We start from the raw sequence: 10,012 nt of genomic DNA, 5'->3' as shown, positions 1-10,012 counted from the left end.
TTCCTTGGTAGGTATTAAAGGAATATTACAAAGCATCACTGTTTGTACTACAGTACAGAGGTTGCTTAGTTCATCAGATGATGTAATCAATTGGTTTGGGTATTTGCTGCCATGGTAATTCTGAAAGTAAGTTTTAATACCATGGGTACTTTCTTGCAAAACAAAACAAGATAAAGTAGAAATCATCTTAAAATTCAGGACAGTCATTGATTTGAAAGACAAAGAGCATGTAGAATGCACTCCATTGCCTGAAACATGGGTTCTTTTTAAAATGCTGGGCAAGTGTTAGGTGTTAAAGTTCCCAAGGACCTCTTGTCAGACATTTATACAGCATTGAGTCATATATATATATATTGGCTTGTTAGCTTAAAACATTCGTAACATTGTATATAAATGGTGTACTATGTTTTATTACTGAGTAGAGTCTAGGCTTTTGAAAACAAAGATAATTGGCTGTGCTTTCATAGGTGAAACAGAATGACTTAATAGCAAGCATAGCTCAAATCAGCTCAGAATATGCAAAAAGCAAGAATATTAATAACTCTTCTTTAATTCAGGAAGTATTTTAAAACTAAAGCCAAACTATTGCCAGTTTCCCCAAAATAACAAACAAGCGCTGATGTGCAGTATACTTCTTATTAAGATCCAATTTTTGTTGGTGAAGAACCACCTGCTATTCTTTAAAATGGTAATGAAAGTTTTGATAACGTTTGTTGTTTCCTTAAGGCAAAAAGTAACTAGCCTGATGCCTTAATTAGGCTGAAAACAGAAGAAATCAGAATTAAGCAATTTCCTTTTTTCTTGATTTAATCTATCTTGCCTATTTACATCTTACCAATCTCTGTGGTATCTGAGCACTGCACAACATTGTAACAAAAAAAGCTAATTTTCATAAATTTATTGTACCTGCTTTATTCCTTCCTGTCCCTTGCCACTTGCTTCTGTGCACCTTCTCTGTCTTTCTGTGCTTTGGTTGTTGTCTTTTTCCCTCCACCCTTCTAACAGTGAGGTCTTCTAAATTCTTCTATTTATTTTCTGTCTGGTCCACTATCACTGTGATGTGCCCTCCTGCTGACAAGGGCTTCCCCCCATAACCTGTCTGTTCTAGTCTCTCTGACCCGTGGAGGAAGAGGGTCTATGTATAGCATTCTCTTTCATGCTTGGGCCTCAAGGCTTTGACTGTGCAAACACAGAATATGCATAATTTTACTCATATGAGTAAACTTAAAAGCTTAAATGTTTGCAGTATTGGAGCTTAGGTGTCTGCCCACTTTTTAAAAGGGTGTTCCACCTCCACCCCCCAAAATAGGGGGCTGTTAATCACAGGTAGAAGAATAATGTTGATTTGCCTAGATACATCATAGTAAATACAATGGAGCCTTGTCTCCAAGAGGATTTTACAGTTACATAGTAAATACATGTGGGTTATCCAGCTATGGGAGAAAAAAGTAGGCAGTGGACATAGTCTAGGGCTCCAGTATTGCAAATGCTTAAGCACAGGCGTAACTTTATTCATATAAATAACCTCATTGCATTCCTGTGAGTAAAAGTAATAATGCACATGCTTAAAGCGTTTGTAACCAATGTCTTAGGACAAGGCCACGGGCTTTTTCCTGTAAGGTGTGTTTTTTTTCACAAACAATAATATCGTATTGACTCTTTCTCTCGCATCCTAGTAGAAACAAGTCTCTAGTTTTTATCATAAAGTAAGAACTATGCAATCAACACTATACTTAACTTTGTCTAGCTGCCTTGCAATAAAACTGCAGAGCCTTGTCTCTGTTTTGATTTCACACTAGGCTAGCTATCATATGGTAGTTATCCATTTAAAAAATGTGCCTTTTTGGCAATGAAGATATGGCCTCTGTGCTGCTTGTACAGCTGTCCTCCTCCCACCAAAGCCAGAGACTGTACTTAATTTTAGACTGCTTTTGTCTGGGAGGTGCAGTTAAAACAGAATGAAGCGGTTCATCTATTAAGTAGTGTTTCATGTAGGGGGTGCACGGCTGTACTGGCTACTAGGAGAATTCTAGGTGAAGCGCAGGCTGTTGTGTTTGACCTATACGTCCCTATTTGTTTGGGGACCTGTTTTATTGGAACAATGCCTTCCACCCTCTAGGTGATTCCATGGCAGATGTGATCATCTGTGGTGCTCAGATTTCCATCCCTCTGGTCAAAATGTGACAGCTGGCAGCATGACATTTTAGGGGCAGGGAAAGCGATATTGGAAGCTGTACTGAAGGCTGTAATGTAACAATTAGGGAGGTTTTACTATTGAGGATTTGTTATGTGTAGTTATAAGTTGATTTATTGTAGATTCATGTTTCCTTTTGCAAAAGTTCGGGGTTTAAAGAGGAGCAACTGCAAATATACTTAAATTCAATGAATAATATTTATTTCTGTTACACCACCATATCAATTTAAGGCTGGAAGAGAGCTTGAGAGATTGTACTGTCCATTCCCCTGCACTGTGGCAGGATAAATATACCTAGTCTATCCCTGAAAATAAGTTTGTCTAATTTGAGTTTGGAAAAATCTCCTCCAATAAAGGAGATTTCACATCCTACTTAAACACCCTGTTCTGCTTCTTCACTACCCTCATAGTTAGAAAGTGTCTTCATTTGCAGAAAACCTTTCTTCTTGTCCTACCCATAGAGGATATAGGAAATAATTGATTACTATCCTCTTGAACAACTTTCTACATCTTGGAAGATACTACTGTGTTCCTCCTTTAGACTTTTCTTTTTCTAGACTAAACAAACTCAGTCCCTTCAACTGTTCTTCAGTGATCAAGCTTTCTAAACCTCTTATTATTCTTGTTTCTTTCCTCTGGACTCTCTCCAGCTTGCCTACATGTTTCTTAAACAAGTACGGTGACTGAAGCTGGACCCAGTACTCGGGAAGAGGCCACACCAGCACCAAGTAGAACAGAATAATTACCTTCTGTGTCTTACACACAATGTTCCTGCTAATACATTCCAGAATGAGATTTGCCTTTTTTGCAACAACATCACATTGTTGAACCCTATTCAATATATGATCCACTCTAACTCTCAGATCCTCTTCTGCAGTTCTGCTGCCTAGTCAGTTATTTCCCATTTTATAAGCGTGCATTTGATCTCTCTTTCCCAAGTGCACCAGTGTGTCCTTGTCTCCACTGAATTTCATCTTGCTGACTTTGGACCATTTCTCCAATTTATCGAGATCATTTTGAATTCTGATCCTGTTCTCCAGAGTGCTTGTGACCCCTCCCAGCTCCGTCTCGTTGGCAAATTCTATAACTGTAGTCCATTTCCTCATCCAAGTTGTTAATGAGAATACTGAATGAAACCTGGCCCAGGACAGTTTCTGGCAGGACCTCACATGTAATGGCCTCTCAGTTGGACAGAAAATCATTATTAACTACTTTCTGAGTGCGGTTTCTTAACCAGTTGTTGCACCCATTTTAGGGTAATTTTACCTGGATCGTATTTCACAGAAGGGACCCTAAGGGTCATCTAGTTCAACTCCCTGAACAAGTGCATGATTTGCTGTTCTTAAACCATGTCTTCATTTGCTTGTGAGAATGTCAGATGGGAACAGTGTCAAAAGCCTTACAGAAGTCAAGATATGCCACATCTGTTGCATTCTTCTTATTTGCTAGGCAACTGTACTGTCGAAAAAGGAGAGATTCTTGCATTTGACAAAACTTGTTTTTAACAAATCCAGGATGGCTTTTTTTTTAAATTGCCTTATTATTCTGAAGCTTCTTATTCATTGATCGTTTTAATACTTTGTTTCATTACCTTTTTGGGTATTGAAGCTAGGTTGACTAGTCTGTAATTCCCTGAATCCTACTTTATACTTTTTTTAAACATTGGTTTTGTATCTGCCCTTCCCCAGTCTTGTAAGAGCTTCCCTTTTCTCTCTTCGTTGGTGAAGATGATTGCTGATGTGTCCAGGATTGTTTCAGCTAGTTCCTTAAGTATTCTAGGCTGGGTTTCATCATGCCCTGCCAATTTAGATGCATCTAATTTAGCTGAATATTCCTTAATCTGCTAAAATTAATTGTGCTAGGGTTCTGGTCACAGTTAACTTGCATTATGAAAACTGAGGCACAGAAAAGCATTGAATACTTCGGGTATTCTCCATATCATCTATTACTGTATCAATATCATCTACTTTTTGCTCCCCTTTCTCAATAAGTAATATACCTATATTTCCCTTCCTCTTTCTCTTCTCTCTAAAGTATTTATAGAACTTCCCTTGTTGCCTTTATACCTCATGCTAGTTGTAACTCATTTTACACCTAATTTTTATCCCTATGTGCTTGTGCTGTTCCCTTATACTCAGTTATATATCCTTGTCACCACTTTTGTCTGATTTCTTTTTCATTTTCAGATCCTAAAAGCAGCCATGTTGATCTCGTACAATGCTTCCTGTCTCTCTCCCACACCAGGATAGTTTGCCATTGCGCCTTCCATATCATCTCTTTCACAAGTGCCAGCTCTCCCGCGCTCCTTTATTCCTTACATTATCTCCCCAAGAGACCCTACCTGCCAGTTCCCTGAGTTTGCTGAAGTGTGATTTCTTTTGAAGGCCATTATACTTGCTCTGCTCTTTTTGCTTCTTCTTTCCCTTAGAATCGTGAACTTTCTTTGTGTTACCACTTTCACCTAAATTACCTTCCACATTTTAGATCTTCAACCAGTTCCTCCCTGTTTGTCAGAATCTAATCTAAAATAGCTGCTCCCCTAGTAACTTCCTCTAGTTTCTGAAATAATTTTCCCCTCAACCCATTTCAAGAATTTGTTTGGCTGTTTGTGTCTTGCTTTTCCAACAGATATCCTGGCAATCCAAGTTGCCTGTTACCCTGATCTTCTGGGTGCTTCTATTATTGCTCCAAAAGCCCTGTTCACGTTCTCCTTTAGCTTGAGTGGGTGCAGCTGCCTCTCCTTTTGCTGGGTTCTTCCTGGTTCTCTATTTCCTACTTCCCATTCCCTCTATCTCTTATAACCTTTCCCATCCCCATTTTCTTTTCTTTTTTTCCTCCTTTTTTTTTTTTTCTGTCTACTCCCTCCTATTAGCAGTGTTGCCAGTTCATGATATTTGGTATTCTTCTCAGACCATTCTCCAGGAAATTGTGTGATTGCACAGAAATCTTACCTTTTCTTTAGAAAATGGTTCTTGTTCTCATATTTGCATGGAGAGGTTTGAAAACGGGAACCTGAGAGCTCTAAGAATTAGAATGTAAAAAAAAAAAATCCCCAAAGCTTAACTTCTTTCTAAAATCACCTGAGTTTTGAGCCTATATCCTCATAACTCCTTGTGGCCTACTTCATATTTGCACATCTGGAGCTGGCAGTACGGCCACAGCATGCTAGCAGTCTGCCTGCTTACCCAGTTTTCGAGCAGGAGGAGAATGAAACCAACACAGTCCTCAGTTCTGCTTTCATCCTGCTGGAGAAACACTGTGCAAGAGTTAATGCTTCTCTAGCCCACAGGGCATATGCGTGGGAGGGAGAGCTCATAGCAGCATAGCTCCTCAGGGAGCCGTGCTCCAAGGGTGGGGGGCGGGGTAGCCAGTCCAGAAAGCATCGGGAGGTTCCAGCTCTCAGCGCTGCTCCAAGATCCGTGTGGCTGCAGTCTGACTTCCCTGCTTAGCACTCCACGCAATTTCCAGGTTTGCTGCAAAGTAATAGATGACTTCTTGATAGGAGAATAGAAGGGGGACATGAGGATTTTTAACTTTTAGGGTGTCTGTCAGGTTTTTCTGCCAGTGTATCGCAGGGAAAACTGTACAAGATACTTGAGCCCAAAAATGAGGGGAAGAAATCTAGAAAATGCACTGATCTGTAGGTAGGATTGTCTCTAAATAAAATAGTTCCCTCACATCTACCATATGGCATTAAGAGGCAGATTGTGGCTGCCCTTTGTCCTAGTGCATAAATTGGGGTGACAGTTCAAAGAGCCTTCTCCCTCTTCCCGTATGTTCTTAAACAGGAGCCAGGTACAGTGATAGTTCCTTTCATTCAGTTGAGCTAAGTACAGACAGGCAAAAAGCCTGAGGCTGAATTGATTCAGTCTTTGCAGGTTAGTCTCAAATGCAGAGATTAAACTGAGAAGCAAGTGAACAGACATTCACTTTTATTACTGGAAATGCAGCCACATGCCTTCAGTGGCTCAGGCCAAAAGCTGGGGGTGCTAGCCAGCATGGGCTGTGTGTTCGCTTCCTCTTCCTGCTGCCCCTGAGGTCTCTGGGATTTGCATTCCAGAATCACAGCAGCAGGACTCTACAGGGTTGCTTATTACTTCTTCTTCCTGCTTCCAGCTGCCTCTGGGACTTGTAGTCCACAGTCACAGCCAGCCATAAGTTTTAGCAGCAGGGCAGCTCTGTACTTGGGGGAAGGTGGGTTTAACCCTGTTCCCTGGACCCAGCCCCCAGCCGGGGTTTGCATGGGTGGGGGCAATTCCTGCCTCTTCCTGTCCTCATCCCTGCCTGCACGCCCCACCCCGCCAACCCTTCTCTGCTGGAGCAGACCACACAGCACAGCCCAGCACAGCCCAGGGCTGCAAAACATGCTGGGATGCGGTTGGGGTGGGGGCAGTGATTTAACTTGAACCAGTAAGGGGTCTAGGGCAGAAGTTTCATAAACTGGCTTGACCCAAATCAATTGAATCTGATTCTGCATTCAACCAGGTTTTTCTTAAGCCACTTTCAGCATTTTGAAACTGGTTTATGTGCACATAGGTTCTGTTCTGTTACAGGCTTAAACCAGTTTCTGATGACTTAAGCTAGTTTATGCGTAACTTCTGTCCCTGGCCTTGCAGTGCAGACGTAGCTGTGAGCTACAACTTGGAGACAGACGTGGCTATGCAGGTGAGAAGAAGGTATGGCTCTTAGATGTTAGGTAATAGGACTGCATTGTCCCCAGTGTCCGCTCTAACTCTTAAGATCTGGCTTAAATTATTGTACATGTTAAATCATTAGTGTCTGTTGTACAACATTTCATCTGTCTCAAACCTTTGAGCTCAATTACAAGATCAGTACATTGATATTTTATAAAAATGGGAGACCAAAAGAGACATGTTCACAAAAAGAGAATTTTTTTTGCAGTCAGTCTAAAACATGATTTTACTTGTTTTAATAAGAATGGCACCAAGTCTTGGCACACTGATTCAAGCATGCTTTCTCCTCCTAGTGTGGTCCCCTCAGGTAGGGCCTGAGGTACAAATTTCCCGGTGCTGTTCTCCCAGTGTATTTAGTATTGTTTTATATCCCTTGTGTTGACAAACAGGGAACAACAGTTCCTAGGCTTATCAATCAGGTATTTTTAATTAATAGAATAAATCATAAGTAGAATCATTTGTAAAGGCAACTGACAATATTTTAAAAGTCTGATATACTTTTCAGAGTTTGTGCTGCCTGTCTTCATTTTACTTGAACTGGGCTTTATCTTGGTGAAAAGTATGTGTGGTAATGGGGGAGAGGGAAGGGAGGGTTCACTTGTGTTCACTCAAATTAAAGTCCTTTTCTGGACTGGGATTTAAGATGTTATATTAGTACATGTTAACTGACATGTTGGAAAAGTTTAGGGTAGACTAGACATATTGCCCTTAATATCCATAAACTAGTTGAGTTAAAGCCTAGACTAGTAGCTTTCAACCTTTTTAGACTCTCTCAGTATGTGTCAGCAGTGAGCTGGATGACTGTTTTAGTCCAGGCTATCTAACTGTACACTGAGGCCCAGTGGTGAATTCTGGTGATGAATTTGTCTCCCAGCCCTGGAACTTCCTGTGTGGAAGTCCTTCCAAGTGAGTTGGACTGCTTGTGGATTTTATGGGCCTCTGTGCATCACTCTTATTCCAAAATTATAGTCTGTATTTTCAGATGTTCATATTGATACCTTGGTAGTCTATTCTGTTCAGACTTTTAGCCTTCCTGTTCTTTCAGATTTGCGAGGGAAAAACATCTCCAAGGCTTTACTGCAGTGGTTCTAAACATTGTTAGCTTCAAATCACACTTCATTAGACCGTGCCAGCTCTTAGTTTTCACTCATTTGGGGTGGGGAGGGGGGGTTGGCTTTCTCTCTTTTTTGTAACTATAGAACTTCTTTTTTTTTCTGTTGCAAAGAGTGCAGGAAGACCACAACAGGGCAGACTGTTTTTAACACTATAGATTCCTGTATGAACTCTCTTGTGATTTATGTTTGCCCACCTAGCAGGGCTAACATTGTGTGGCAGCCCACGGCACCCTTGAAAGGATTGCAGGCACCCTGGTTGAGAAATCACTGGTGTAGCACTAACTCATCCAATGGGACATGGGCTGAGTTGCTGCTTTATTTTGCTTGCTTTGACAAAAGTTGTAGGAGGAGTTTTGTTAGACCACCTTGCAATGCCACTTGACATTCTACTCTAGAGGAAGCCATTGGGCAGGCTAGCACATTAAATTGTTATCTGGCCGGGTTGTAAACCAGTGGTTCTCAACTGTTTTAAATTCAGGTCACTCCTCCATAACTGCTTTTAATTTGGCGTCACCCCAGTTGAGAACCGGTATTGTGTTGACTCAGTGTGCCTCAGTGGTTCTCAACAGGGGTGATGCTACCACCAAAGCCAGGTGGAACCACCCCGTATACAACCTGTATAGAAGCTATATAGGGGTGTATATACAGCTGTCTTGAGGAGGAGCAGAGGGTGGGCAGGGAGGGGAAGGGTCAAACCAGGAAGGGCAGCAGCAGGCCCAAGAGCTCCTCCGCCCTTTAAGCTTATGCAGCCATACATGAGGTTTGTGGGGCGGTTCCACCTGACTGCTGTGGCAGCCTGGTTAAAAACACTTTTGTAGACTAAGCTTTGCCTGGCTCTCATTGGGCGCATCTACACATGCATTAACACACTTTAGTTAATGCACATTAAACTAGTACCTCCCTTATGAGGTACTAGGAAAATGTGCATCAGCCTGCCTTAATGTACGTTAACTAAAGGGCATGCTTTTTAAGTGACACTTAACGCACATTAGCCTATTTTCATGCACATTAAGTTAAAAGCACGGGGTGCCTGTACACAAGCACGGGGGCTGCTCCAATGTGCTGTCAATACAGCATGTCAGGGCAGACTCAATTAATTGAGTCTGCTGGAGCATGGTAATTGCCGTGCTTCAGAAGCCTTCTGTGTCTTGTGTATCAGTGTCCCCATGCTTCAAAATGGTGGTAGGGGCATTGGAAGTAAAGCTTGTTGACAGCTTTAGTTCAAGCATCCCTGCTGCCATTTTGAAGCATGGGGATGCTGATACGTGAGACACTGGTGCTTTTAATTTGAGCAGCTCTTGGAGTCGCTCTAATTAAAGCACTACCACCCCCAACCTCGAGCACGTGTAAAAGCCCACGGCTTTTTAAGTGATACTTTAATGTGCATTACAATAGGCTAATGCACATTAAAGTGCACCTGTAGACACACCCATTGTGACCAACACAGCAATTAACCCTTTGTTGTAAGTAGTGTACAGAAGGTTTTCATCCACCTTGTATTTACTTGATTGAGCTCATGAACTCCCTCTACCAGTCTTGGGGAGATGAGACTAGTAAGTGAAAGGGTCTATTTTTCAGGTCCTCGTGCAGTGTTACACTGTTCTGATTCTTCAGATGTTAAGCTGTTTTCTGTTAAAGCTTTTAAAAACCATGGAAACATTTATTTTACCACTCGGTTTTCCTAAGTAAGCAATGGGTGCCCTGATCTGTGTATTGGTCTGATTTAGGGCATGAGATATTTGGGACAGAGGCCTTGTCATTGCAGTTATGTACAGCACTGAAATACAGAGCTGTGTAAACAACAAAGTTTTCTTTCTACTAAATTGTAAAGTATGTTGGGACCTAAACTTTCTGACTGTCCCTTATTTCTCTGTCGCAGTTAGGAGCCAGCCTGTAGCCCACAAGCAGGAGACATGCAGCCAGCGTGCCCCTGCAGCCACCTCTCCCACCATTACATGGCAGGAGAGGGACTGGAGAGGGGCACTGGTGCAGCCTCTAACCCAGGGGTG

The sequence above is a fragment of the Alligator sinensis genome, unplaced genomic scaffold (genome assembly GCF_000455745.1).
Source record: "Alligator sinensis unplaced genomic scaffold, ASM45574v1 scaffold599_1, whole genome shotgun sequence".
Lineage (NCBI taxonomy): Eukaryota > Metazoa > Chordata > Crocodylia > Alligatoridae > Alligator > Alligator sinensis.
This window is presented reverse-complemented; position numbering follows the sequence as displayed.